Source organism: Antechinus flavipes, chromosome X (genome assembly GCF_016432865.1).
Source record: "Antechinus flavipes isolate AdamAnt ecotype Samford, QLD, Australia chromosome X, AdamAnt_v2, whole genome shotgun sequence".
Taxonomy (NCBI): Eukaryota; Metazoa; Chordata; class Mammalia; order Dasyuromorphia; family Dasyuridae; genus Antechinus; species Antechinus flavipes.
Genome location: NC_067404.1, coordinates 1,941,696 through 1,966,198, shown reverse-complemented (window position 1 = coordinate 1,966,198; position 24,503 = coordinate 1,941,696). Strand labels below are relative to the sequence as shown.

At 33.3% G+C, this 24,503-nt stretch overlaps 1 pseudogene; it reads left to right on the top strand.

The window, feature by feature from the left end:
• Positions 1-24,503, top strand: part of LOC127542765 (AN1-type zinc finger protein 6-like) — a 29,531-nt pseudogene that overhangs the window by 2,431 nt on the left and 2,597 nt on the right.

Below are 24,503 nucleotides of genomic sequence, written 5' to 3'. Positions count from 1 at the left end.
AAAGAAATGACAAACCTCTCTAGAATCTTTGCCAGGAAAACCCCAGTAAACAGTGAGACAGGCCTGAAAGTAGTTGAACAAGAAATACCGGATTGTTATGATGCTTTCCATTTTGTTATATACAGTCTGAAATCTGGAACCGCTTGGCTTTTTCTTTCATTGCTTCCCTTGATATTCTTGACATTTTTCTTGCACATGAACTTCATTATTTTTCTAGTTCCATAAAATTATTTTTGCTGGTTTGAATGATATTGCACTAACTATATACATTTCATAGAATTGTCGTTTTTATGCATATTGGCTTACTCTGCCCATGAGTAATTAATATTTCACCATTTGCATGCATCTGTTTTTATGTGAAAAGTGTTTTGCAAATGCCATATTTTGAGTTTCTCTTGGCAGGTATACTCCCAAATATTTTATCTTATCTGAAGTTATTTTAAGTGGAATTTCTTTTACTGTTTCTTCTTGCTGGGTTTTGTCAGTAAGGTATAGATTCCCCAAACTTAAAACTTTATGCTTGTCAAACACAAGATTACTACATTTGTTTGCTTTTATAAACTGTTATTTCAGCTCTGTTCTGCTGATCTACTCTTCTGTTCCTTAGCCTGTACCAAATAGTTTTGATAAATACTAGTGTATAATATAATTTAAGACCTGGTACTAATTAAACTCCTTCCTTTACATTTTTTTCCCACTAGTTCCTATGATATACTTGAAATTTTGTTATTCCTATGTGATTTTATTATTTTATTCTAATTCAGTATGTTTTTGGTGATTTAATTGGAATGACATTGAATATATAGTTTAAACAAAGTTTCCGATGTATTATATTGGCCCCATGTACCCATGAACCCAATCAATTGAATCTGATTTTATTTGTATAAGCGTTTTTTTTTCCTCCAAATAATTTTATTCATATAATTCCTGGATTTTTTTTTGGCAAGTATTCTCCCAGGTATAACTGTCTAGAGTTATTTTTAACAGTTATATATTTGTGATATAGAGGAATGCTGATAAGTTAAGTGGATTTACATTATATCTGGCTACTTTGATAAAGTTGCTAATTGTTTGAATTAACTTTTTAATTGAGTCTTTAGGGATTTTCTGAGTATGTCACTTTATCTTGCAAAAGGAGATAGTTTTATTACTTCAATTCTTATTCTGACTCCTAATTCTTTTGCTTCTCTTATTGCTAATTGCTAAGATTTCTAATGTAATAATATTGGAGATAATGGGCATCTCTGTTTCACACCTGATTTTATTAGCAAAGCTGATCCATATTAGAAATAATGCTTGCTGATGTCTTTGGGTTTTATTTATTTAAAGATGAATTTATTTATTTAAGGATTAATCCATTTGTGCATATACATTCAAGTAGTTTCTAGTACTTTATCAAAAGATTTTTATGCATCTATTAATATAATCATTTATTTTGTTACTTTAACTATTGATGTAATCAATAGTTTATAATTTTCTCTATGTTAATCCATCCCTTCATTCCTGGTATAAATCCTGCTTGATCATAATGTATAATCATTGTGTTACAAGATTAACTCTGATACGTTACTTGGAAAAATTATTGGAAGATCTGGCAATCTAGTTAAAAATTGGGCTTAGAGAAATAGCTTGAACCATTTACCAAGATATGGTCCAAAATGAATACATCATTTTGATATAAAGAGAGATATTGACAAAAAAATTGAAGAATATGAATTTATTGACTATCAGACTTATGGACATGCAAGTAACTCATGAGTAAAAAAGAGAGTTAATGATGGGGTCTTCAGTGTTAGGTGTGGTTGGTAGAGGAATTGATCTCTGAAGTGGGCAAGGAAAAGGCTTTGATAGAAATCCTTTATATATATATATACATATATATATATATATTATTATTATTATAAAGATTAGTGATAAAATACCAATGCATTATACACTAAAAAGCTAAGACACAGTTCCAGGGCTGGATCCCAGCTGTCCAATATTCCTTCTTCTAGAGCAAGCTGTCAATTATTGCTTGATAGAAATCCTATTGGCTCCATGGTACCCCCCTCTGGACAGGTGATTAAGTCTGAAATCCAGGGTATGTCAAATATGAGAGAATATTTTAAAAGCTTCATTATGGTGTAGGTACATATAGCATAAGCAAATTGAATCATTTTGAGGGAATCTAAGCATTTTAATGGAAAACATTCAGACATCATTTGAGTCACTTGACAGTAAAGGAGAAAATTTTCAAATAAATGGGCTGTTAAATTTTAAGGAAAAATATTTCAGTGACAAGCCTCAAACTAAGTAATACAGGTTGTTAACAAAATAAAATTGCAAGTTATCAAGTCAGTTTAAAAAGCAACTTTTATTCAATTAAACTTTTTTCATACACGTGTGACACTAGATAAAGATATTAAATTATGCAAGATTTGTCTGTTGACTAGAGCTATTTAGTACTAGACATTAAAACTATTTTAAACCCAATCATTCCAGAGGCAGGCCATTAACCAAACATTCAAAACTCAATCACAATAAAGCTCAACAAATACTTCTCTTTCAAATTAATATAGATGTTGTTGTCTCTTTGCTTCTTCACATACAACTAGACTTACTGTTCCTACTGAAACAAACAACGGTTTAACTTTACCTTTTCCGGTTAGTACAAATTAATGATACAAAGTGCTAAGATTTTTCTGTATGTTTCCATCCTTGATAACACAAAAAGTCAAACTTATTAAGTGGGTACATTTTTAATCTAAAAATAAGACTTTCCTTTTGGGGAAAGATCTGTCATTGTTTCCCACTCCAAATTCAGTATATAATGATAGGAACAAATTCAAGAAGCCATTAGAGCAAAAAGACTATCTGGATGGAAAGTGAAAGTTTGCCATGAATATTTTCCAGGTAAACACAGGATTAGGAAGTGTTATATATATATATATATACATATATATATATATTCAAAATATTAATATTATTTTTATTTTAATTTTTTTCTTAGTATTTTGGTGGTCTTCAGAGACAGCATTGGTTTTTAAAACCTTTTTTTCCTTATCTGCTTCTTAACCTATTGTCTTTAGAGGTCTCAAAATGTCACTTGAACATTTTTCAGCACAAACATTTTAAACTTTCTAGTAATATGAAATGTAATAAGGCATTCTTTCTGAATGTCATGGCTACCTTCCCTGTCTAAACAATTTTTTCTAAAGTCAACATTCATATTACCAAAAGGAAGTATCACATTTTTGATACAAAATGCACCATTTTAAAGGGTCATAATTCATGAGTTTTTTTAAAAGGCATTTCATTAAAGTTATTTGAAGTAATAGTAAAATTTGAGAAGTTTCTCATATAATAAAATGATTGTCATAATAGCACAGACTAGACTACAAAATTTAAATTCTTTTTAATTAATTTTCCAATATATATTAAAATGTGTAGAGCTTCTGTATTTGGAACATTTTAAAAAATATATCAAAATCTCAGAACTTGAATTGACTTCTCAGTGACTCTCAAACATTGAAAAGCTGGGCTTAAACATACTAAGTAATTGTTCCATGAAGGAAAAGAGAAAAATTTGGCTCATCATAAATAAACATAATTGTTCATTGAAATTGAAATGATATAACAAGTCTCATGCTATGAGAAAGTAGATCCAATATTCCCATGTCAAAAACACAAGTTTAAAATACACCACCTTTCTCATAAATAGGTAGTTTCATGACTATAATGAATGTTGTTCACTTTGCCAATTACCTTTGGAATTATAAACTTCCTTGAATAACAATATGAATAATAAGAGATATGAATTGATGTACCAATAGATGATAGCTTAGCTCTCTGATATTATATTTAGGGGAGTTTTGCATCTGTCTAAAACATATGCAATGAATAATACAAATTCTAAAAAGTAAATCTCTTTTAAACCTTCATATATATTCTTCATTGATTTCTAGACTAATTCATATTATCATTTCTCATTCCATATGGAGTAATTTTTCAGGTTATTTCATAACAGGAATTTAAAGTTCTATGTAAGTTAAAATAAGTCAAATAAAATTATTATTACTAAAAGTTTTAATTTAAGGTTTATGACAGGGTCAGCTTTTACACAGGAAAGCTATATACAAGCTTTTATACAAGAAGCTAGACCTATACAAGAGGTCTAAAATTTTTCTAAGTAATATACATTTTAAACAGGATGAATTATTTGGAAATATTGTGAATTCATATAATTAAATAAACAGAAAAAATTCTGTTTTTGACTACCAGTTACCATAAGATCACATATAATGTAGTCTTTCCTCAAAAGAGTAACATTAATATCATTCTTCATTATTTATAATTTGAAAATCTCCTAACCTGGATTGGTTTAATGCCTTTAAAGTTAAGATGCTCTGATTCAGAATTGTAAGCCCTTTAACAAAATTGATATGAACAGAAATAACTTCAATAGATTTCTAAACATTTTACCCTAGTAAATATGCAAATTTAGGCACCACTAAAAACATCTGAAAAGTTCTTTACAATAAATTTTCTTAAACATGCATTCATACTGTGTTTAGAATTAAAGACACTAAAAAACCAAAAAATGAAGAACAAAAAGGAAATGCAAAATTTTAAACTGCGTCACTGTTCCATCATATTGAGGATCATTTCAAAAGTAATTTCTGTTTGTGGTTGTTCAACATCAGTTGTCATCCCATATACAACAGGAACCATTTCATCTGTAGCATTCTCTATGTTTACAATGGAAATATCTTCAATTGGCATCTCCTCAATAACTTTATATGAAAAAAAGAGACCATAATAAGCATTAGTATAATGAAATATTAAAATCACAATTTACAAACTACTAACGGATTAATTTATGCTGAAATGTAACTTGATCTAAAGCATAAAATCAAGTATTTTAGAGCATTAATCCACAATGATGTTATAATATAGATACTTCCGTTTTTTCGCCTTCTATCGGTATGGTTGTTTTAGGTTTCAAAAAGATATATTTTGAAGATCAGTTGAGTATTTCATTGGCTCTTTTTACTCCAAATCAGAAATATATTCTAGCAAACAAATATTTTATTTCATTGATCTCATAACTTAACTATCCAAGTTATTCTTTTCCAGTTTTATTTCTGTTAGAAACAGGACACAAATAGTGTCATTAAAAAAGCTGTTATAATCCATTTGTCTACTACTTTTCGTTTGTCTGCTCAATCAATCAATGTTTACTGAGTGTCACATCCACAACGTTGTCTTAGGTGCTTTGAAGCATATGAAATAACAGATTTTTTGTTCCCAATCACAACAAACTTAAACCTTATAATGGGATTTAAAAAAATCATTCCAAGTATTTGCACGTGTAACTGTTATTCATAATATTTGATACACTTTCTTATTGGCCATGAACATCCAAGGGACTACTCTATTGCTACAAACATGAGATGGAAGAACAGTTTTCATTTAAAACATCATAAGAGGCTTTTAAAAATGTTAATTTATTATCTATGAGTGTGTTTTAAATTCATTGTGAATTCCTGTTAAAAAAAAAAAAAAAGTGACACTGAGCTTAAATCTTCCCAAGAGTTCTATCAATAGTTAGGCTATTTAAGACAAGTATGCCAAAAAACAAAATGTTCTCTTCTCATCAGTAGAATAAAGTAGAAGCATTAGATAATAATCTGAATAAATTGAGAGAAAGCATCAATTACAAAATGAAGCTTCTCAATTCCATTGTTCAAAATAATTTCATCAATTTTATCCTTTTCTCGGGTACTGAAGGCTAACATCAAATTATCACGGTTAGTAGAGTTCCCCCTTGACAACAACGAAAAGTAGCCAAAATGGGAAGACTGGCATTTGGCATATTAAAAAGTGTTCTGGATTTGGAGGCAGGAAAAGCTAAGTTCAGAATCCGTGACACTTGTTAATCGGGCAACTTTAGCCAAATAATTTGGCTTTCCTAAGTCTCAGTTTAATTAATTTTTTAATCTTGGGCAGTTTGAAATCCAAATAATACTAAAATTCATCTTTTACATGAATCACCTTGGAACTTTATTTTACTTTTATGTTTTTGTTTGCCTTCTTCATGTTTTTTTCTTATTTACCCCCACACTTTGATTCATATTAAAAGATACTAATGTTCAATTAAATCCTTAAATATCTATTCAAAATAGGCTAATAAGGTCATAATGTTCCTATCTTAATTGTCACTAGTTTTATTTGCCTTTTATTGTCTCCATCTGAAGAAATTTTGGAGATTCAAAGGTAGTCTGAAAATGGGAAAATAAATATGAACTGAGATGCAACTTTTGTCTATTTATAAAATATTTCCAACCTTAATAAGCATCAACAATCAAGATTAGCTGTTACTAGATTTTAACTCTGAGCGTAACAAAGATGTGTTGTTATCAAGTGTCTAAGCCATAACAACAAAAATATAAGGGCCTTTTATTAATTACATCAATCTTGAAACTTTAAATGTTTTGCTATTTTTTTGGGGGGAGGATTAGGATTTTTAATTGCAAGAAATTACCAAAAGATAAGTACATTTCCAAATTTGCTTATTGTATCAAAAATATTTAGTTATTATATTATATTATATTTATAATTATATGTAATTATAATATATATTATATTATATAAAAATATTATTAGTATGTCTACTAAACATACATTTATTACTCAAATCAATATTCATGATTTTTTGGTAAAAATTGTTTATGCATTGCTCATTATTTAAATAAAAGAAAAAAAGTAGAAGTATATCTGCAATTTTAATACTTTATAGTCTTTAGGAATAAATAAATAAATATGTACTCAGGATGCTTTTCTGCATTTTTTCTGCATAGAGTTTGAATATTATGACATCTGAAGTCTACATTATAATTTACTGATTATCCCTAGGATACTATTATTTCATAATCCCTGTTATGAAAATTAAAAATATTCATTAGGTTCAATGGAAAAATTTAGGAAAGTCGCGGACTAGCAATATAATTTAAAATAATGCATTTTCCTATTTGTGTTTCCAGTGATGTATTTAATATCTGAAAAAACAATATATATGGTTTTAATCTATTACTAAAAGCAAATAGAAATGGTCCAACTTTTCTGGGGAAATACAAAAACTACACTGTACCCTATAAGGCCAGAGAATCTGCATTGCCATCCTTGATCTAATGAATTTCTGGTGGCTCACGAAACAGTGTTTACCTTCTTCCCTTGCACCTTGTTCTGGGCCCTTTTGGTTTTTTTCGTTTTTTTTTCCTTTTGCTGATAGAACAGCCTTTCCTCTCACCACTTCACAATGTTCAGAATGTTTGCGCATATTATTCTGTTGATAAAATGTTTCAGAGTCAACATAATGAAAGTACTAATATTTTAGTAAAATACTTATGATTTAAGGCATTAATACTGAGAAAACACTGAGCCACATCTACCTTTCACCACCTGTACAAATAAAGATGTTGCTATTTATTAGTACAGATATTTTCATCCATGTATAACTAAATGGCTCATTGTTTTGCAGAATTAACAGAATGATGCAGATCCTGTAAAAATGAATAGGAACCCATAAACTTTGCCCGTTGAGAATTTTCAGTTCACAAAAATAGCATTTGCTTAAATGCACAATCATAGACTTGTTTAATAAATCCTGTTAGAAAAAGGAGAAAGTAAAGTCAAACTTAAAGAACTATGAATGTGCAGGAGGAATAAGAAGAAATTGCTATCATTTGATAAAACATCATAATGTAAAGCAAGATCAGATTTTGTTGCTAAGAAGACAGAACAATATATCATTTAGGCCACCCCCCTCACTTAGTGAAGCTGAGGCCCAAAATGGACACCTCTTTGCCCAAGGTCACAAGAGTGATGAATGGCAAAGTTCAGACTTAATTCAAACTCTGACTCTTGACATTTTTTCCACTACGTCATGATACCTTCTTAGACATAAATTTCTCCAAGCCTCTGAATTTACAGGGCAGAAAATGAGACCCAGTGAAGAATGACTTGCTCAAGATTACACAGTTTGTTAGTGGCAGGGCCATGATTTAAATCCACTTCTCTGGACTCTTGGTTCGATGCTCTATAAACACATGATAAAATTACATAGAAAATTCTAAGCATATTCAATTTTAGTTTAATGGGAGCATATTTAAATTTAGTTTATTGAAAGTACTAGTGCCCTTTTCTAAATTTCTAAATTTTCTAAATTTCTTCTGCACCCAACCAGGTATATTAGGTTAAACGGGAGATTATACTTCTTTCTAACCCTGGGTTTTCCATCTAAAATTATTTTAAGGAAAAATGTTTAAAAAGCATGTGGTAGTTCTTGATGGAGTTAGACTGAACAACTGTCAGTACAGTCTCATAAAGTAAATATGTAAAATATTTAAATAAATATTTAAATAAAAAGTAAAGATTTTGGGAATTCTTAAAAGCTTTTCAGCAATTGACATACATGTCATCAACTTTTAGAGTGCTATGTGCTTGGATGATTCATGTCAAATTTCTATTTTTAATCTAAACTTTATGGTGTTCATAGCTTTGGACACAGTGTTCCCACTGGATGGTGTCAATAACCGGAAAAAAGAAAAACATACCCACATGCCACAATAATCCATCCATCAGCATCCCCTTGGGAAGTAACAAAACTCCCCATAATTGGGGAAATGGTTGAACAAGATATGGCAGGTAAATATAATGGAATATTATGCTGCACAAAATTAAGAATAAGATAAATTGCTGCAGAATGAAGAAGTTAGATCCAGGAAACAATGCATACAACTACAACAATAATATAAATGAAAACAACACTGAAAGACATTAGAAATTAGATTAAATACAATTACTAATACTCATTCCAAAGGGTCACTGATGGGACATTTCCCTCTTTTCAGTAAACAGGCACCAGACTGAGTGGGAAATGTAGCATGTTTTGTCTGACTCAATTGCTGCATCAGTTGTTTCTGACTGACTGTTTTCCTTTGTTATAAGGGAGAAATCTATGGGAAGAATGTAATTACTGAGAAGTAGCTTGTAACAAACAAAAAGGATCAATAAAAAAATTCCAAACCTAAAAAGCAACAAAGAAGAAAAAATGATTTTATAATTACATTTTAGAGTTAAACATCTCTAAATGGTGTGCCTTGGAATAATAAAGGCATAGTACATGTGCTTAGTGCCTTGCCAAGCTTTTGCAATAGAGAAAAGTTTGTTTCTAATAGGATTCTCATCTCTATCACAACAGAATCTTCCTAGAATTAACTGTCTTTCTAAATTAACTTACCAATCGTGAAAAACCTTTGCCACATTTAGGGCATTCATGAACAGGAGGTACAGATGTTTCATCGTGGTATTTCTTGAAATGAACTTTGAGAAGTTGTTTCTGCCTGAAACTTTTGTTGCAGGAAAGGCAGGTAAATGGTTTCTCTCCTGTGTGGATACGTTTATGTATTGTCATGTGCTGTGCCTAGAAAGAAAAAAAGCCAAGTAAGCAAAAACCCTAAAACAGTAGTCATTCCACGTATTATATTTTAAATGGATTGTTCTCTCTTAGAGAACTTAGAGTGGTAATTAGTAGATAGCATATCCTCAATAAATATTTGGTTATTTACAATTTTGAAAGATCTCAGAAAAATATCCCCTAAAAAGACTAAGGACTTGCACACAAGATATTGTAAAATAAAAAAGGGATTTATCTGGATAGATCTATTTTCTCTTTGTCCTTGAACAACTAACCACACAGATTATACATTATATCTGGTAGTTTCATTACTTGCTGATTTTCTAGATTTCTATGTACTTTCCTGTAACTGAATCTCATAATGTTTTTTCCTGCCAAAAAAGTTATGATTTTGAATGCTAGTTATTATACTTATTCTTACATGAATTTTTTTTTTTGCTAAAGTGAACTTGCAACTGAATAAACTATATGATGATGCTGAGTTTGTCTAATATTCTACTTTAAAATCAGAAGACCTCTAGGATTGTAAATAATTTCTCCAGAAATGGCATATTCTAACTCTCAAAGGTTACTACGAATACTTTTTAAAACATCCTAATAAACAAATTCTACCTAATACATCTTGTAAAAGTTGGAAAAGAGTTCATGAATTTTTTTTTGGATTACCACAACTTCTTAACTGCTCTCAGTATCCAGTCACCTTGAGCAGATGATATGATGGTATACTTTGTGAACCCTAGAGAATCAACTAAAAAACAATTAGAAATAATCCACAACTTAGGCAAAGTTCCAGGATACAAAACAAATCCCCATAAATCCTCAGCATTTTTATACATCACCAACAAAATCCAACAGCAAGAGATACAAAGAGAAATTCCATTCAAAATAACTGTTGATAGCATAAAATATTTGGGAATCTATCTACCAAAGGAAAGTCAGGAATTATATGATATAATAAATAAAATAAAGTCAGATTTAAACAATTGGAAAAATATTAAATGCTCTTGGATAGGCCGAGCAAATATAATAAAGATGACAATACTGCCCAAACTAATCTATTTATTTAGTGTTATACCAATCAGACTCCTAAGAAACTATTTTACTGACCTAGAAAAAATACAAAATTCATATGGAAGAAAAAAAGGTCAAGAATTTCAAGGGAATTAATGAAAAAAAAATCAAATGAAGGCAGTTTAGTTGTACCTGATCTAAAACTATATTATAAAGCAGCAGTCACGAAAACCATTTGGTATTGGCTAAGAAATAGATTAGTTGATCAGTGGAATAGGTTAGGTTCACGAGATAAAATAGTCAATAACTATAGCAATCTAATATTTGACAAACCCAAAGAGCCCAACTTTTGGGACAAGAATTCATTATTTGACAAAAACTGCTGGGATAACTGGAAATTAATATGGCAGAAACTAGACATTGACCTACATTTAACACCGTACACCAAGATAAGATTAAAATGGGTTCGTGATTTAGGCATAAAGAATGAGATTATAAATAAATTATAAGAACATAGGATAGTTTACCTCTCAGACCTGTGGAAGAGGAAGGAATTTGTGACCAAAGAGCTAGAGATCATTATGGAACTGTGAATGGATCCAATCATTCTGGAGAGCAATTTGGAACTATGCTCAAAAAGTTATCAAACTGTGCATACCCTTTGATCCAGCAGTGTTACTACTGGGCTTATACCCCAAAGAGATCTTAAAGGAGGGAAAGGGACCCCCATGTGCATGAATGTTTGTGGCAGGTCTCTTTGTAGTGGCCAGAAACTGGAAACTGAGTGGATGCCCATCAATTGGAGAATGGCTGATTAAATTATAGTATATGAATGTTATGGAATATTATTTTTCTGTAAGAAACAATTGGCAGGATGATTTCAGAGAAGTCTGGAGAGACTTACATGAACTGATGCTGAGTGAAATGAGCAGAACCAGGACATCATTATACATGGCAACAACAAACTATACTATGATCAATTCTGATGGATGTGGCTCTCTTCAACAATGAGATGCTTCAAACAAGTTCCAATTGTTCAGTGATGAAGAGAGCCATCTGCATCTGGAGACAACCGTGAGAACTGAATGTGGTTACAGCATAGCATTTTCACTTTTTGTTGTTGTTTGCATTTTATTTTGCTTTTTTTTTTACTGGTTTGATTTTTCTTGTGTAGCACAATAATTGTATAAATATGTATGCATACATTAGATTTAACATATATTTCTAGCATGTTTAACATATATTGGACTACTTGCCATCTAGGAGAGGGCATGAGGAAGTGGGGGGGGGAATTGGAACACAAGGTTTTGCAAGGACTAATGTTGAAGAATTGTCCATGCATATATTTTGAAAAATAAAAAGCTTTAATAAAATAAAAATAATCATATTTGTGGTTTTTGTGCTTTGCACATTTTTAAGTGGTATATAAATATTAACATCATCCACTACTGTTTTGTTACTGCTGCTGCTGCTACATCTTCTACTATTCTTTTGGGCTTTACAATACTAATTAATTATATGGTGCTGTCAGGTGTCCAAACATGGGATCCAGAGGTCCTCAAACTACAGCCCATGGGCCAGATGCAGCAGCTGAGGACGTTTATCCCCCTCACCCAGGGCTATGAAGTTTCTTTATTTAAAGGCCCACAAAACAAAGTTTTTGTTTTTACTATAGTCCGGCCCTCCCACAGTTTGAGGGACAGTGAACTGGCCCCCTATTTAAAAAGTTTGAGGACCCCCAATAAACCATGAATTTGCATATTTGAATTGTCCTGAAATAGCATGCTATTTTCATTTTAACTGAATAACAGAACAAGGTAGAGGAACTGAATTGTTGAAGGCAAACAACTGTTAAATTGACCATTTTTAAAGCACTGAATTATTCTGCTTTTACCAAAACACAAACTTCATCAGGATCTCAGGAAATACTTGATTAATCATCATATCCTCTAGACTTGTGATTTCATTTGTGTAGGGAATGACCAAAGATTAGCAACTAAATTACAAGTGATTTGCTTGGAGAGTGGCCTGGGGGTAAAGAGTGGCTAAGAACATTGTCAGAGACACCAAAAGTTGGACTGATTTGACCAGTGAGATACACACATACACACACACATACACGCACACACACACTCACACAAAGACATAGCAGAGGTAGGACAGGAACCCCAAGGCCAAGTCACTACATTAACACTCCTCTTAAAATCATGATACAGTCATGTAATACCAGACCATTCTTCCATGGGTGGGGAAAAATATTTATTGAAGAAATTGTAAATGGTACAGAAAAAACATTCCTTCATTCTTTTCTATTCCCACTCTATTATCTAAACCAGTTCATATTCGAACTCAGAAAGATGAGTCTTCCTGACCCCAAGCCCAACACTCTATTCACAGAGCTACCAAGCTTGTTTTAAAAAAGTGACTTGTCATAGAATACACACATAAACACTGCAAATGACTCTTAAGTGATTTCTGCCCATAGCCCCTTCTCCCTCAAATCCATCTGGCACATGGTTTCAGATCATCTTCCTGAAACATCATTTTGTTTCTATCATTCATCTAGGAAATCTTCAAGCCATTGCTTGTGAAGTCTAAACTTCTGCACTTGTCATTCAGGATGCTCTTCAATCTGTTACCAAGCTAACTTTTCAATTCTTTTTCTTTCTGGTACATACACCTCCTTGGAATCTTCCTGTTCTGACACACTGGTCTATCTGCTGACAGCTCATATATGCATCAGACTTTATTTCTTTCACGTCTTAGAATATCCAATTGTTCCTTCTGGCTTTAAATCTGTGATTCTGAGATCTTATGGCTATATTTTTAGCTGTTGAGGAATAGAATGAGCTGCTTCTTGAGATGATGAGCCTCCTGTCAGTGTAAGTGTTTAGAGACTGGATGGTCAGGAATCTTAGGAAGGGGATTCCTGTGTAGTATGACAGGGTAGATCAGAAAAGCTTTAAATTTCCTTTAATTCCCTTGATATTCTTTGATTTTAATGAAATCAAGCTTTGGTTTGTTACCTTAGAGAATCTGGATCTGGAAGATATAATTTATATCCTTTTGTTGTTGTTAATTCATTTCAGTCATATCCAAATCTTTGTGACTCCATTAAGGGATTTTTTTGGAAAAGATACCAGACTGGTGTGTCATTTCTATCTCTAGCTTATTGTAAAGTTGATGAAATTCAGTCAAACAGGGTTAAGTGACTTGCCCAGCATCACACAGCTAGTAAATGTCTGCTGCTGCATTTAAACTCAGTTCTTCCTGGTTTCTGGCACTCTATCTGCTAAGCCATCTAGCTGTTCCAATTCAAATTTTATATTTATTTTACATATATATATATATATATATATACATAATATTTATATTTAAGGTTTTATATTTAAAGTTGTCATGTTTAAGATTTCAGCTCATTTTTTTAAAGCTCTAAATTAATGATCCTATGAAAGCTTAGAAATTGTTATAGCAAGTAGTAGTAAGTAGGCTATTACCAAAATTTGCCCCCCCCCCCCGGAATAATTACAATTATATATATATATATATATAATTCCTGATCCCTAATCTTTCGAATCATTGTTGTTAATCATTTTTCCAGTCATGTCCAGATCTTCATGATCCCACTTGGGGTTTTCTTTTTTTTTCACTTTTTAAAAAATTTTATTTTATAATAACTTTTTTATTGACAGAACCCATGCCAGGGTAATTTTTTTACAACATTATCCCTTGCACTCGCTTCTGTTCAGATTTTTCCCCTCCCTCCCTCCACCCCCCCCCCAGATGGCAAGCAGTCCTATATATGTTAGATATGTTGCAGTATATCCTAGATACAATATATGTTTGCAGAACCAAACAGTTCTCTTGTTGCACAGGGAGAATTGGATTCAGAAGGTAAAAATAACCCGGGAAGAAAAACAAAAATGAAGCAGTTTATATTCATTTCCCCCACTTGGGGTTTTCTTGAGAGAGATACTGCAGTAATTTGTCATTTCCTTCTCCAGCTCAAGAATAGATGAAGAATATTTATAGATATGAAAAATAGGGTGCTAGGGTATGAGACACTGCTGAAAAGGATTACAGAGGCCACCTCGACCTTTGGTGCACAATGAGCATGAAGTTTTCTGCCATGTTGCAGAAATGCCCTTGTTGAAGCAAGGAACAATGATGTGCAACTGGAAAGGGAATGGCCCTAGAGTCACAGGCAATGGCTCTTGAGCAGGGATGCCTTAACAGGGCCTCTCACCTGTGAGGCCTGTGAGTGAGTTGTTGAATTGCTGGATTGGCTCTTCTCCCATTGACAAATACCATGCATATGCAAAGCCCACAAGCTGCTTCTCTGAATGGGGATTGGAGATTGCCTACTGTTCAGAAGCAAAATGTGTATCAACAAGGCTGTCCTACATAATAAACTGGAGCTCTTTTCACATTCTGCTAGTCTCCTGCCTCTTATTCCTTTCACCTCTGAGATCAAAGGGCTGTCTTAATTTGAGTTCTTAACTAGAACTAACAAAACAATATGGTTAAGTGATTTGCCAAGGTCATAGAATAAGTATCTAAGGCTGGATGTGAACTCAAGATGAGTTTTTCTTTTTCTTTTTCTTTTTTTTTTTTTAATAAGATGAGTTTTTCTTGTTCCAAAGCCAGTGCTCTATCCACTATCATCCAGCCACCCCAACCTTCCTGCCAATGTTCATCTATAGAAAATGAAACCTCCAGTAGCCATGCACATCAGAGAACAGCATCTACACAAATACAGAAGTGAAAGTGAAGTGGGTTGTGGTCCCTTTAAGAAACTGTATTTTCTATTGATCTGTGATTCCTTTCAGATTCCCAGCCCCTCCTGGCTGAGGCATATTCTCCCTAGACAAGTTGTCTTTCCAGGATGCCAAAGCCTTTGATTCAATTACAAATCCTGGTCAAAAAGCATCTCTTTGAATTCCAGTAGGAGATGCGGGCTTGTCCCAGCCCCAATTCTGACTTGCTTGGGCTGCCCAGCCCCCACTGGTTCTGATCTGCTCCAGTTGTCCCAGCCCTCAGCAAGACACCCAATATAAAGTCTTTTGCAGATGGACCTTGGCAGCTCCCTTTGCTGTCAGGACCTTCTGTCCACTGAGAACTGCATCCTCAGTGCAAAACTCCATTTTCCATAGATCTGCCACTATAGAAGTCAGTCTCTGGTTAAACTGATTTCAACCTAACAATAAACTTTCATTTGCAACTAATATTTGGGAATGAGTGAATTCTTTCACTCCTAAAACCTGTGGCCGATTTAATGGGGATTCTTAATAACTCTCTTACAGCCACTAACCTCTAAACCACCAGGAATCTAAACCACTCAAACCTTATCAATAGCACAGTAGATACCATAGCACAGTAGCTATTGTATATTCTGCTCCTTGTTGGATGACCTGTCATCTAAAATCTCGTTAAGAATTTTCTGTAACTTTTCTCTCATAGTTGCTCTTTTTTTTTAAGAAATTCATATAGCAGATTTTTTTAATATTTACTGTCATTTTATGTTTACTGTCATTTTCCAAAAGACCAAACCCCCTTTGCTGAAGACTAATGGATCCTATTTACTTTTGTAGTTGCTGTGCATTCATTACCATGCAGTGCCAATTACCCCCTTAACAAAAACAATTAGCTCTCCATTTCTTTTGCTAATGCAGGGAATTATGGTGGAGAATTTAGTTCCTTAAGAAATTAGTTCAAGAAAAGAGACAGGCAGTGGAAGTTAAGCTCATGGAACTAATTAAAGGAACACACTTCAAGTACGTCCATGTCCCTTATCATTATCAAAGTGTTCACTTTGGTTCTATGGAAACAATTCTAAGAAACCTTTTATGACTAAAGTGACAACAAAATTACTAAAGGTACAATAGCTATTCTAGATAACAATGCCTAGGTAAAGATACAAGATATTTTTCACAGGATCTTAAGCTAAATTTGAGCTTTCCTGACCAGTTGCAATTTGAATAAGGTATGCTTTTTAAAAAAGGTTTAGAGTAAATGGAATTTTTCCTAATAAATATTCTTATATTTATTTTTGCATTAATTAGATAAATGTATACAGGTATGAACTTCAATTGTCAACCTCTTGTTGCAAGCATAATTTTATTCTATGTTTCTCTGACAAGTAAGCATACTAGGAGAATGTAATATATAAAATTTGGAAGAATTTCTTCATCTTCAAGAACTCTTTTGGGTAAGCCTAATCATTTTTTCACAATACCAAGTAAACATTCCCTAATTTTTATGTAACTGGGTCTTCTTATCATGATTTTTTTCCTAAGTGAAGATACCAGCAAATTATGAAGTTTTTAATTCTTCCTCAACTTTCAGTTAGATTCTAAAACAAGAAAGCCATCCTATGTGTCATGCTTTGGAAATGTAAATATTGATGTGGTGTAGCTCCCTGGGAGGAAGTAACAATATCTCAAAGGCCATCTGCTCTTAAGCGTGCTAGCTCTAACATAACAATCCCTTGGTCACAATTTTTCTGAGACAATAATAGTGCATATCAAACCACTCCTTGATTGAACCTCAATTAGCATATCAGTGACATGAAACACCTGATCTTTTTCCTATAAAATTATTTTCTTGCTCCTGTTTCTTTGCTAATTTTTTTGGGAATTTAGCTCACTTTAATTGGCATTACAATTATAATAAGCTTTGCCCCTTGACTTGGAGATGGATCAGAGCCTGCAAATTCTTTTGAGATACCTTGTGACACTTGCCTGGAACTCCAACCATTGTGGGATCTCTTTTGAACCCTAGCAATGTGACATATAAATTATCTTTCAGTTGATTGTGTTCCTGTAGGCAGTCAAATAGAAGTACAAATGTTGACTTCTACATTGGATTCAGTATCTGCCTGTAGGACAAATTTCTAGCATTTTCCCCTCCTGCATATCCAGTCTTTCTGTCCCTGACCCCACTCCCTTTTCTTTTCTTTCTATACAAAAAGGAGCTTGACAACATTAAATATAGTCCTTTATTTGACAAAAATAATTTCCACAAGGGAAAAAATAACTGCATACTTGAAGATAGGAAAATGTTCAAACGGATGACTGATATTATAAAATCCATGTTTTAAATGAAATAAAGTAATAATCTAAAAGTTAAAGGGTGAGGAGCTTAGAAAGGAAAAAATAGGTGGCAGAGGGATTAGGATTCAGGCAATAAAGGTTAGAAATGAATCACAAAATCAAAAGTAGGAAATGAAGTAAAAAAAATTATGTGCCTAATGGTGAGTTATCAAGTAGACAGTAATGGAATGCTTAAGTGATAATAGAATGTTTGCCAAAACAGATATGAGACAGATAGTCCATAGGAATTTAGGGTTAGGGTTAGGTTTATTAAAGTTCAAAGCTTCAAGGGAAGTCCAGAATTGAGCAGCCCCCCCCCCCATGAAAGGAGGGTCTGGCTTATAAAGAGCAAAACCACAAGAGGGAGGGTCCTAATCGCCATAAGCAATAGTTGTATAGAAGCAAAAGCCAGCCCTTAGTGCTTTATCTGGGGGCTACTAGGATATCCCAGAGGCCCAAGATGGTCCAGGAAGTTAACAAAGAACAAGACTGATTGAGAAACAAGAGGCTTAAGAAAAGAGGGAGCTTGCTGCAATTTCCCTATCCTGGGGCCAACAAGGATGTGCCTACAGTAGGGTGGAGCATGGGATGCTGAGTTTGTGCTTATCCATTCATCAAAAGGGGTGCACAAGGTAATAGGGACCCATGGGAGTTTTTTCATGGGGCCAAGAGAATGTCTCCTGTTGTCTTTGAGAGCAGCTGGGTTAAGTCATGGGAGCTATGGGGAAACAGTAGTTTTCCTTTCAGATGCCAGGGGTTTCACTATACTTTATCTAAGCTTCCTAGGTTAGCAAGGGTTAGTTGAAATGTTGGGGTGGCATTTCATTCCTCATTTCAGAGGCTTGGAGAGAGTCATGTCTAAGAAAGTATCATGACCTAGTGGAGAGAATGACCAGAGTCAGAGAGTTTGAATTAAGTCTGAGCTTTGCCATTCCTCACTCTTGCGACTTTGGGCAAAGATCTGTCCTTCTCTGGGCCTCAGCTTCACCAGCTCTTAAAATGAGGGGCTGGACTAAATGATCTATTACATCTCCTCTATCCTTACCTGTGACAGTAGGATGTCATCATGCTCTAACCTTCAATTTTTGAGTTCAGAAATTAGTCAAATGGTATCTTTTGCTGTACAGAGCAGACACATTCTAGAAAATCTGGCTGTGAAGTGACGCTTAATGTACTATTTACTTCTCTTGTAAAACAAGACCCATGTTCCCCATGAAAATGATTCCCTTTTACTGAAGTAGTTTGTCTGAAATATTCCCACTGGAATGTTTTGTTTTTGCTTTTTTGAGAATTCTCTTGCCACACTTTGAATAAAATCTGCTCCACTCTCTTAGCAACAGAATCTTATCTTGCTATACCATGTGTTGTTTTATCAAATGATAGGAATTTCTTCTTATTCCTCCTACACACCCATAGTTCTTTAAGTTTGACTTTACTTTCTCCTTTTTCTAACAGGATTTATTAAACAAGTCTATGATTGAGCATTTCAGCAAGTGCCATTTTATGTGAACTGAAAATTCTTAATAAGCAAAGTTTGGGGGGTTTTATTCATTTTTACAGGATCTGCATAATTCTGTTAATTCTACAAATCAATGGATCATCCAGCTATATACGGATGAAAATATCTGTACTAATAAATAGCATCATCTTTATTTGTACAAGTGGTATAAGTAGATATGACCCAGTGTTTTCTCAGTATTAAAAAGCCTTAAAAAGCATAAATGTTTTACTAAAAGTTAGAAAATAATGTCACTTTCATTATGCTGACTCTGAAACATTTCACCAACAGAAGAATATGCACAAACATGTGAAGTGGTGAGAGGAAAGGCTGTTCTATCAGCAAAAAGAAGAAAAAATGAGAAAAATCAAAAGGGCCCAGAACAAGGTACAAGGGAAGAAGGTAAACACTGTTTTATGAGCTACAAGAAATTCATGAGATCAAGGATAGCAATGCAGATCTTCTGGCCTTATAGGATAGACTAGTTTTTATATTTCCCCAGATAACTCATACTATTTCTATTTGCTTTTTGGAATAGATTAAAACCATACCTTTATAGATATAGTTTCTTCTGACATTAAATACTTAATTCATGTACAAATAGGAAAAAAACCACATTAATTTAAATTTAATGCTAGTCAGTGATTTTCCTGAAGCATTTCATTGAGTCTGATGAATATTTAAAATTTTCATATAAGAGATTATATAATAATGATAATCTGGGTATAAGCAACAAATTGTTATATATTTTTTAGAGGTCATATAATTCAAAATCTAAGCAGAATAATGCCTTAAAGTATCCAGAGTAAATATTTTATTGTTTATTCTAAAAGACTATAAATTGTTACAATTGTATATATAATTCTAAATTTTTCCCTTTCTTTAAAAATGAGTGTATTACACCATTTTTACTGAGAAAAAAATTCTTGGGGTTTTATTATGAGTAATAAAGGCTTATTTAATTATACCAACAATGAATTTTGATACAATAAGCAAATTTATAATTGTAAGCATCTGTTGGTAATCTCTTGCTATTAAAATTCCTATTACAAATAAAAATTGGAGAAACATTTAAAGTTTAAAAATTGATGTAAATAAAAATTGGCCTTAAATTGTTACTGTTAAGCCTTAGACACTTGATAACACTTCTTTGTTAAATTCAGAGTTAACATTTACTAACTGCTAATTTTGACTGTTGATGATGATTAAATTTGAAAATATTTTTATAGACAGAAGATGCATTTTAGTTCATATTTATCGTCCTATTTTCAGACTACCTTTGAATCCAAAAATTTCTTTAGATGCAGTCAATAAAAGAGAAAAGATTGGAGACAATTATGATAGGAATGTTGTGACAGAATTAGCCCATTTGAATAGATATTTAGGGATTTAATTGAACATTAATATCTTTTGGTATGCTGCAAAGTGTGGGGGTAAATAAGAAAAGAACATGAAGAGAATAAAGAACACATAAAAGTAAAATAAAGTTCCAAGTTGATTCATGTAAAAGATGAATTTTAGTATTATTTGAATTTCAAACTGCCCAAGATTTAAGAAATTAATGAAACTGTGCCTCAGGAAAGCTAAATGATTTGGCTAAAGTTGCACAATTAACAGGTGTCATGGATTCTGAACTTCCTTTTCATGCCTCCAAATTCAGAACACTTTCTAATATGCTAAATGCCTGTCTTCCCATTTTGGCTTCTTTCCGCTGTTGTCAACCGAGAATTCTAGTAACTGTGATAATTTTATGTTAGTCTTCACTACCAGAGCAAAGGATAAAACTGATGAAATTATTTTGAGCAGTGGATTTGAGAAGCTTCATTTCCTAATTGATGCTTTCTCTCAATTTATTCAGATAATTTATCTAATGCTTCTACTTTATTCCAATGGTGAGAAAAGAACATTTTGCTTTTTGGCATACTAGTCTTAAATAGCCTAACTATTGATAGCACTCTCGGGAAGATTAAGTTCAGTGTCACTTTTTAAAAGAGGAATTCAAAACGAATTTAAAACACTCTTACAAATATAATTTATTAACATTTTTTAAAAGCCCCCTTTGATGTTTTAAATTAAAGCTGTTTTTCATTCTAATGTTTGTAGCAGTAGAGTATTCCCTTGGATGTTCATGGCCAATAAGAAAGTGTATCAAATCATATGAATAACAGTTACTTGTGCAAATATTTGGAATGATTTTTTTAAATCCCCATTATAATTAGGTTTAAATTTGCTGTAATTGGGAATAAAAATCTGTTACTTCATATCCTTCATAACACCTAAGACAACGTTGTGGATGTGACATGCAGTAAACATTGATTGAGCAGACAAACGAGAAGTAGTAGACAAATGGATTGTAACAGCTTTTTTAATGACACTATTGTGTCCTGTTTCTAACAGAAGTAAAACTGTTTGGAAAAGAATAACTTGGGTAGTTAAGGTATGAAATAAATGAAATAAAATATTAGTTTGCTATAATATAATATATTTCTGATTTGGAGTAAAAAGAGCCAATGAAATACTCAGTTGATCTTTGAAATATATCTTTGTGGGGATTACAAAACTCACCACTAGAAGGGGGAAAATGGAAGTATTTATATTACACCATCATCATGGATTAATGCTCTAAAATACTTGATTTCATGCTTTAGATCAAGTTAGTTTTCAGCATAAATTTATACATTTGCAGTCTGTAAATTCTGATTTTAATGTTTCATTGCTAATGCTTATTATGATCTCTTTTTCATATAAAGTTATTGAGCAAATGCCAATTGAAGATATTTCCATTGTCAACATAGAGAATGCTACAGATGAAATGGATCCTATTGTATAAGGGATAACAATAGATGATGTTGAAGAACCACAAACAGAAATTACTCTTGAAATGATCCTCAACATGACAGAGAATTGATGCAATTAAAATTTTGCATTTCCTTTTAGTTCCTTATTTTTAATTAAAGATTTTTTTAGTCTTTAATTCTAAACACAGTATGAATACATGAAAATGCATTGTAAAGAACTTTTCAAATGTTTGTAGTGATGCCTAGATTGGTATACTTACTAGGGTAGAATAAGGTATTTAGAAATCTATTGAAGTTATTTCTGTTCATATCAATTTTGTTAAAGGGCTTACAATTCTGAATCAGAGAATCTTAACTTTAAAAGCAAGTCATTTAACACCAATTGCCTCAGCAAAAAAAAAAAAAAAAAAAAAAAAAAAAAAAAAAAAGGAAGAAGCCAGGGAGTTCCTCAAAGAAATCTATATTTGATCCAAAATGTACTAGGAGCCACTGGAGTTAATTGCATATGTTTTTCAAGTAGCTGATAAGTAGATGATGGACTGCAGAGGGACAAAACTTAATACATGTAATCCAAGTTTCATTGACCAGTTCTAATGAGAACTGATTGCATATTGGCCTTAACAGAAGCTGTGTCTGAAAGAGCTGGGCCATAGACAGTTCTAGGTAATCAATACACTCTCTGATAAATCTGTCTCAGACTGCCTCAACATAAGATTTACCTTCAGAGGAAATTCACCTTAACCCATAGGATGTAAAATAATTGAGGATACATCTTTCAGGAACACTGGACCTGCATTTACACTATGACACATAATGTGAGTAATGGGGAGCCTAATTGAGGAAGACCTTTGCACCCTTCTCCTCCAGAGTCTATCCTGAACTAGGAGGCCCAGTTCCTTTCCACTTGAACTTGGAGAACCCTGATGTGTATCTCAACTGTTTACATCTCTGTCTAATTAATCAAGATCTGGGGCTTAATCATTTACATCTCAGTAGATCTTGTTTCTTAGAGAAAACTATAGGAACTTCAAAGAGTATACTTTGTATCAAGTCTATGAACATTTGATATATATATTTGTCTCTCTGATCAATAAATTTTGAAGAGTTCATATTTAAGACTCCTGGCCCTGGTAAAATTCACACCCTTAATTCACTATAGGAGCTGGATTCCAACAGCGTTGCATGAGATCCTAGCCAGGATAGAAAATTTGTACTGAAACTAGTGTCTAGAGAGAGTCATATCCATAATGTTAGGAGAATACCCCCCCATTCAGCAAGTTTATGACTTAACAGTTACAGAATTGGAAAGCTTGATTGTGTAGCCACAAAAATATTATTTAAGTTCTTTCCCTACATCATTCAAGGTGGTACCAGCAGCTACAAAGAGCCCAGTTATCATTAATCACCTACCTATACTGTTGTAGAAAATGTGGTTGGAGATGTTGCTTCTGCACCAGGGTGAGTACACCTACATGACAAAGAACATGCAACTGGTTTTTGCCAAAATGGTCATTTACAACCACAGTTATGGGAAACTATGAGCAAATAAGGTATAAGGAAATGGGAAGTGAATACTTATGGATGATGTAATTAGAAGTTGAGACTGACATGCATTAGGTGCTCTGGGTAGTCTATAATCTCTGTTGTACCCAGTAAATCAGGGGAGATGCATCTTAGGACAGGGAACAAAAAAGATTATGCTTTGGTGCTTGAAGTGTGTGCCTATTTGTAGACACCTATTCTTGCAAACTTGTGAGTAAAATTTTTTTCCTGGCTTCATCAGTGAGTCTGCAGAGTTCCTATTAAGGAGCTTGCTTCTTACACCCTGACCAATATGTACATATTTCTTCAAAAACCCAATTCAATGAATAAACTTCAGAGGAATCACTTACTTCTTGACCAAAGGCCCATTAGTTTATAAAAGTATTTATTTTCCCTTCCTACATTTCCTCAGTACTCTTAAAATGAGATCAAACATATACAGAATTCATAAGGAACTCTGAGACCTTTAATCAATTTATGCATGTTTTCCAGATGAATGAACATGGCCAACCAACAGAGTTGCGCTCGCTGCAGTCGAGCAGGGAGGCTTGGCGGTTTAGTTTGGGGAAGGCCCTCCGTGTCTGGTACCTTTTCCTGCCCAGCAAGCTTCAGGATCTTCCCGAGACAATTCAAACAGAAGCGATTCGGTTTCCCGGTGTGGTGCTGGGATACTGTCCAGTTTCATAGATGTCCAACCATGGGGTCAGCACAAGGGCTCTGCAGACCTTCAGTCTGGTGGTCAGTCCACTACCTCTTCTCTCCCACCCTTTGCTTTGGAGCCTCCCAAACACTGAGTGAGCTCTGGCAAGGCATGCTCAACCTCATTGTCAATGTGGACATCCCTGGGAAGTATGCTGCCAAAGGAAGTGAGCTTATCCACAGCATTCAGAACTTTTCCACTTGCTGTACCTGGTGGTTTCCCCTATGGATGGTGTGGCACTGGCTGATGGAGGACCTGGGATTTCTGGCCATTGACTGCTAAGCCAGAATGAGCACAAGAGGCAGAGAATCGATCCACTTTGTAACATCTCTGCAGATGAGGAAATAGATTGTCCTGTGATGATCATGGAAATGTGAGTCCTCTCAGGCTGGCAAGAATCTTG